Genomic DNA, 7,874 nt, shown 5'->3' with positions numbered 1-7,874 from the left:
CCCCTCCAACTACTTTCCTCCCTCTCCTCCACTGCCCTCCTTTCGACCTCCCTCTCATGCACCCCTCTCCTTTCTCTCCCCCTCCTCTTTCCTTCTCCCTCCCTCCCTCCTCTGGTAGACACAACACACATTCACCTGACCTGCCTCCTCCTCCCTCCCTCTCTCCCCCCTCCTCTCCCCCCTTTTGCCGTATCCGGAGGGGGTCAAGGAAGTCATCTTACTCCCTCCCCTTCGCTCCCCTTTCTCCCACCCTTCTCTCACCCCCCTCCCTCCTCTCCCATTTCTCCCCACCCCAAAATCATTGCTTTATACTTCCGGTCTCGTGACATGACCCAACGACCCTCCCCTTCTCCCCTTCTCTCCCCGCCACCACACCCAAAATATATGACCTCTCCCCTACACACGCACACACGTACACACACACGTACATGTACCATTCACACTTCACCCCATTCAAACCCCTTCACAAACAATATCTTTCCTCCTCCTCCTCCTCCTCCTCCTCCTCCTCCTCCTCCCCGCTCATGCAATCACCCCAGGAATACGTAACCTCTCCTCAACCTACCCCAACACACACTCACACACGTAATATAGGCATCATTTTCGACCCTTCACCCCTTCACCCCTCCGCAATGCTTCAATCACATGCAATATTTCTACCAACTGCAAGCCCGTCATCCTCAATCCCTTCCTCTTCACCTAACCTATAGCATTCGATACGACGTCAATCCTCTTGCTCACACCTTCACGCCCATCTCGGTCTATCATTCTATTCACACATCATCACAAGCAATATTTTCACCTCAATTTTCTGCCTACCGTAAGCCCGTCATCCCCAATCCTTTCCTTCTCACCCATAGCTAAAGACAAGACTCTCGCCCTCTTCCACACACCTTCACACACGTCTCAATCTATCATTCTATTCACACATCATGACAAGCAATATTTTCACCTCAATTTTCTACCTACCGTCATCCCGTCATCTCAAATCCCTTCCCCTGTACCAATAGCTAAAGACAAGACTCGCCCTCTTCCACACACCTTCACACACGTCTTAATTTATCATTCTATTCACACATCATCACAAGCAATATTCTCACCCCAATTTTCTACCTACCATAAGCCCGTCATCTCAAATCCCTTCCCCTGTACCCATCGCTAAAGACAAGACTCTCGCCCTCTTCCACACGCCTTCACACACATCTCGGTCAATCATTCTATTCACACAAGCAATATTTTTACCTCAATTTTCTACCTACCATAAGCCCGTCATCCCAAATCCCTTCTCCTGTACCCATAGCTAAAGACGAGACTCTCGCCCTCCTCCACATGCCTTCACACACGTTTCGGTTTATCATCCTATTCACACAAGCAATAATTTTACCTCAATTTTCTGCCTACCGTCATCCCGTCATCTCAAATCCCTTCCCCTGTACCCGTAGCTAAAGACAAGACTCTCGCCCTCCTCCACACGCCTTCACACACATCTCGGTCAATCATTCTATTCACACAAGCAATATTTTTACCTCAATTTTCTACCTACCATAAGCCCGTCATCTCAAATCCCTTCCCCTTTATCCATAGCTAAAGACGAGACTCTCGCCCTCCTCCAAACGCCTTTACACACGTTTCGGCTTATCATTCTATTCACACAAGCAATAATTTTACCTCAATTTTCTGCCTACCGTCATCCCGTCATCTCAAATCCCTTCCCCTGTACCCATGGCTAAAGACAAGACTCTCGCCCTCCTCCACATGCCTTCACACACGTTTCGGTTTATCATCCTATTTGCACGCCATCACGAGCGCTATTCTGTTTCCCTCCAAGCAACCCCAACCACATCCTAAAAGTGTTACCATTGCAGCTTCCATGACTAAGTACAGTTTAGCTAACCCTTAAACACCCCAGTTTAAAAACACTTTCCAACTTCACAATCCACCAAAAAGCTCAAAAGAAGAAGTATTTTAGCCCAAATTCAAAACCTAGCACTCACAAGCCTCACGCCATTAATGCAATCCAGTTTAGTAATGTTACCCCTAAAGTTATGACCACACTGCGAGGCATGACCACACCGCTTTCAGATTACGACCACACCTAGGAAATGAACGGCCACACCATCATATAATCAAGAACTACACCACTTCAAAGTTAACTACCACCCACCTCTATAAATATGACCAGGCCGAAAGCTCTAAGATTATGACCACACCACGGATATGAACGGCCACATCATCATATAATTAAGAACCCCACCACTCTAAAGTTAACCACCACCCACCTCTATATATATGACCACATCACCAATACACTGCACTTGGACAACATAACCATAGCATTTAACCCCATCTCCCCTTCATCTTCCCCTCCTACAACCACCCTCATACAGTATATATTGATCTCTAACACAACGAAAGGTATATATCCTCCACCCACATACCTATTTTTTCCTCTGCTTTCCAAACCCCAATAGAGTGTTAGAAGTTTAAACTGAAATCTGCGTAACATCTCGGTATTAAAACGAAAATAATGCAAAGAAATAGAAAGCGATCATTGGACTCTAAATACAACTGTTGTTTTTACCACCGTTTCATATCTGTGTGTGTGTGTGTGTGTGTGTGTGTGTGTGTGTGTGTGTGTGTGTGTGTGTGCTTTCCCCCGGTGAAAATCTATGAAAAAAAACACAAAAATCTCCGTCTGATTCTTCATTTATTTTCTCTACCTCAATCTGTTGTTGTTTTTCTCTGTCTTTTCATTTTACAAGCGTACGTGCTCTCTCTCTCTCTCTCTCTCTCTCTCTCTCTCTCTCTCTCTCTCTCTCTCTCTCTCTTAAAGGAAAAGATATATAGAAAAAACGAAAATAGGAGCAAATAAATAAAAAAATCACATCTCTTCCTTTTTTCTCTATTCCTTTCTTTATCCTTTTTTCTTTCTTCTTACTTTACTTCCTTCCTTCCTGTTTGTGTGTGCGTGTGTGTGTGCGTGTGTGTGCGTGTGTGCGTGTGTGCGTGCACCTGTTACGCCTCTTCTTCCTCAGGTAACTCGTCCTACAGGTAAAATTTTTGCTCTTCAACACCTGATTTGAGCGTGTCACAATAACCGGCTCCTTTTCCTCCTCCTCCTTCTCCTCCTCCTCCTACATAATCTTCCTTGCCTCACTTCTTCCCCTTCTCTTTGCTCACAGGAAGATAAGTCATGTTCCTATCTCCTTCTTCCTCCTCCTCCTCCTCCTCCTCCTTTTCTTTCCTCTTTGTTTCTTTCTCCTCTTCAAGTTTTTTTTTTTTTAAGTCTGTTTTTCTTTCTTCATTATTGTTGTAATATATTTACTCTCTCTCTCTCTCTCTCTCTCTCTCTCTCTCTCTCTCTCTCTCTCTCGTGTTTTTTTTTCTTCTTATTCGTCATCATCATCATCATTTTCTTCTTCCTCTTCTTTTTTTTTTTCTTCTTCTTCTTCTTCTTCTTCTTCTTCTTCTTCTTCTTCTTGTTTTCATTCTTCTTCTTCTTCTTCTTCTTCTTCTTCTTCTTCTTCTTCGGTCGCCTCTGAATTACTCTTGACAGGAATGAGACAAAAAGTTGACCAGTTTTCTCATTACTCAGACACGCCCATTCATTTCATCTCATCTTCCTTCTCCTCCTCCTCCTCCTCTTCTACTCCTCCTCCTCCTCCTCATCATCATCCTTTTCCTTCTTCTTCTTCTTCTTCTTCTTCCTCCAACTTTGGCCACATGTAGAAAAAAATTGCACGAACCACCTAGATCTGTCTATATTTCTCCTCCTCCTCCTCCTCCTCCTCCTCCTCCTCCTCCTCCTTCTCATCCTGGCTTCCCTTCACCAGTATAAAAAAAAATTAAAAAAATTGGACCCGCACGACATAATGTTCTCCTCTTCCTCCTCCTCCTCCTGATACGTAGCAGCAAAAAGAAGCACATTCACATGACCTATTTAGGCCTAGTGCTATCCTCCTCCTCCTCCTCCTCCTCCTCCTCCTCCTCCTCCTCCTCCTTCTCCTCCTCCTCCTAATGATCCGTAACAGCAAAAAGACGCAAACTCGCATAATCCATTAAGACATACGACAATCCTCCTCCTCCTCCTCCTCCTCCTCCTCCTCGTCCCTTCTGTTTAATCGCCTAATGGATATTTTTTTTCTTATCTCATCCTAGTTTTCTTCTATTTTCATCAGTTTTCTCCTCTTCCTTTATTCTTCTCCTCCCTCCTTTTACTTCTCCTTCCTTTTTATTCTCTTTTTCTCTTCCATTTTCTACTTGGTCTCATTCTGTCTCTTATTTTCGCTTTCTGTACCATACTTCTTTTCTTCCTTCCTTCCATTTTCTTTTTCTTCCTTTTCTTCTTGTTCTTGTTCTTGTTCTGATTGTTGTTGTTCTTTTCTTCTTCTCCTCCTTTCTTCCTCTTTTTCATTCCCTCCTCCTCCTCCTCCTCCTCCTCCTCCTTCTTCTTCTTCTTCTTAATCTTCTTTTCCTAGCATCCAATCAATGGGCTACAGAGTAAAGGGAAGCTCAATAGGTTGGTCAGTCAGTCAGTTCTTCAAGCCTTCAATAGCTGGCTCTCGACACCTTGATATTTGATTATCTTTTGTACTTATCTCTAAATCATCCTCTTGTGCCTGTTATTGGTATTTTTTCTTTCTCCTTTTTCTTCCTTTTCCTTCTTTTATTAGTAGTATTTTAGTTTATTATCTACTTTTGGGTGATTGTCTTTCTTCTTCTTCTTCTTCTTCTTCTTCTTCTTCTTCTTCTTCTTCTTCTGTTTGAATGCTGTCTCTTCTGCTGTCTCCTCCTCGTCCTTGTCCTCCTCTTTCCTTTGTTTCTTCTTTTTTTCTTTCCTTTCCTCCTCCTCCTCCTCCTCCTCCTCCTCCTCCTCTTCCTCCTCTTTCTTCAATAATGTAACTCCACGACCTGCTCAGATTATCCATCAATCGTCAATTCCTCTCCTCCTCCTCCTCCTCCTCCTCCTTTTTGCCATAACCAATCCTTCCCGGCAACAAAAAAATCACGACTTAGCCAAACTTGTCTACCTCATCTCCTCCTCCTCCTCCTCTGTCTGGCTACCTTCACGAAGCAACAATAAAAGATATAAATACACAGTTGCCTTGAAAGATCTTTTATGTTGTGAGAGAGAGAGAGAGAGAGAGAGAGAGAGAGAGAGAGAGAGAGAGAGAGAGAGAGAGAGAGAGAGAGAGAGAGAGAAAATGGAATAAACGGTGGAAACAAGGAGAAAGGGAAGGAGAGGAATGAAGAAAGAACGAGAAATAGAGAAATAAAATAAGGAATGAATTGAAAAGGGAAGTAAAGTGAGATAAGGCGAATATTAAATAGGGGAGTTAATATATGGAGGGAATATGTGACTGCAAAATAGGGGAATAAAATAAAACAGTATCTAAAGGAAAGAAACAAGAGAGAAAGAAAAGAAAAAAAAAAGGAAAATCGAGAAGGAACGAAAAAGAAGAAGCAGAAAAAGAAGAAGAAAAGGAAAAGCAATGAATCAAAATAGGACATTGAACGAAGAGGGAAAGGAAAAGGAGTAAAAAATAAACAGATGAAGAGTGAAAAAAAAGGAATAGGAGGAGAAAAACTGAGGTGCAGTAAAGGGAGAAAAGAAGGGAAGGGGGAATAGAAGAAAGGGAGGTAAGGGAGGAGGAGAGAAAGGGAGAGAGAGGGAGGGCAATGAGATGGAGGAAAGGCAAAGGGAAAGGGAGTAAATCGAGAGAGAAAGGGAAGGAGGAGGAAGAGGAAGAGAATGAAGGAGGAAGGAGAAGGGGGTGAAGGGAAAGGGAGGAAGTGGAGGGAAAGGGAGGAAAGTAGTACGAGTTTTCTTCTCTCTCTCTCTCTCTCTCTCTCTCTCTCTCTCTCTCTCTCTCTCTCTCTCTCTCCTCCCCCTTCACTAACACGCAAACACGAAGAGGAGGAAGAGGAAGAAGAAGAAGAAAAAGAAGAAAATAAAAGAGGAGAATAAAAGAAGAAAATGGAGATTGACAAAACGGACAACAACAACAACAACAACAACAATAACAATAACAACACCTCAACCACCACCACCACCAAGAAATTAGAGAAAGAAAGAAAGAAAAAGAAAGAAAGAAAGAAAACAAAGAAAGGAATAATGTTACCGAACTGCATCATCACCATAATCAACACCAGAGCCAACACCATCGTCATCATCACCAACACCACCACCACCACCACCACCACTGTTACTATCACCACCACTCACCACCGAGACTATCACCTCTAACCACCACCACCACCATCATCACCACCAACACCACCACCACTAGCACCACCACCACCATCATCACCACCACCACCATCACCACTGTTACTATCACTACCACTCACCACCGGGACTATCACCTCTTTAACCACCACCACCACCATCATCACCACCACCACCACCATCATCACCACCACCACTAGTTACCATCACCTCCTTAACCACCACCACCTCCACCTCCACCACCACCCTCACTATCTCAACCACCCTAACCACCACCACCACCACCATCACTACCACCACCACCACCATCACTACCTCCACCTCCATCATGATCACCTTCAATATAAAAATAATAAAAAAAAAGAAAAGGAACGTTAGGAAAGTGAGGAAAAAAATGGAAAAAATACTCAGTTATGTATAAAAATAATGACGATGAGAGAGACTAAATGGAGACAACATCATCATCTTTCAGCATCATCTTTCTTCAGCTTTCTGCATCATCTTTCTCCTAATTTTCCTTCATCATCTTTCTGCATCATCTTTCTCCTTAATTTTCCCAGATCATCTTACTTCATAATTTCCCTTCATCATCTTTCTCCTTACTTTTCCTTCATCATCTTTCTCCTTAATTTTCCTTCATCATCTTTCTCCTTAATTTTCCTTCATCATCTTTCACCATCATCTTTTTTTCATTCTCTTTCTCCTTTAATTTTCCTTCATCATCTTTCTTCAGTTATATAAAAAAAATGATGAAAGAAAAACAAACAATCAATAAGAATCTAAAACCTCCACGTTATAAAAAGAAGGAAAAAAGTAAAAACAGGAAAGAAACGAAGGAAAATCTAAGAGAAAGGAAAAAAAGGGAAACCGGGAAAATAACTCAAACCACATATTTTTTTTTACAATAATAGAAATCTTTATTGTCGAAAACATAACCAAAAAAAATCATGTAACAATTTATTCTACGTTCTATTCTCTATCGTTTTCTCTTGACTTCGAAACATAATGTACACACACACACACACACACACACACACACACACACACACACACACACACGCACACAATTCGTAGAGATGTTAATTCTTATCACCTCAGTTTTTTTCTCTCTCTTGTCAACTGTAATAAAAAAGAGGAACCATTAGGCGAAAGGAGAAGGAGGAGGAGGAGGAGGAGGAGGAGGGAAGAATATATATAAACAAAACAAACGTATAATTCAAACAGACAGAATAAAGACAAGACAATAAAGTGATAATGATAATAATGATAATAATGAATAAAATAAAGACAATAAGAGAGAGAGAGAGAGAGAGAGAGAGAGAGAGAGAGAGAGAGAGAGAGAGAGAGAGAGAGAGAGAGAGAGAGAGAGAGAGAGAGAGAGAGAGAGAGAGAGAGAGAGAGAGAGAGAGAGAGAGAGAGAGAGAAAGGAGGAAAAGTAGGCATAAATATGAAATTGGAGAAGGAAGGAGAAAGGCAAAATGAAGAAAAAAAAGAGAAAGAGAAACAAGAGACAGCGAGAGAGAAAAAAAAAGAAAAGACACAAACACAACAAACACACAAACAAACAAACTCACCTCAGTGTCCATAGCCACCATAACCACCACCATGGCCGCCACCACCATGTCCATAACCACCACCACCATGG

This window comes from Eriocheir sinensis, chromosome 64 (genome assembly GCF_024679095.1).
Source record: "Eriocheir sinensis breed Jianghai 21 chromosome 64, ASM2467909v1, whole genome shotgun sequence".
NCBI lineage: Eukaryota > Metazoa > Arthropoda > Malacostraca > Decapoda > Varunidae > Eriocheir > Eriocheir sinensis.
The sequence above is the reverse complement of the archived record's forward strand: the minus strand, read 5'-3'. Positions refer to the sequence as shown.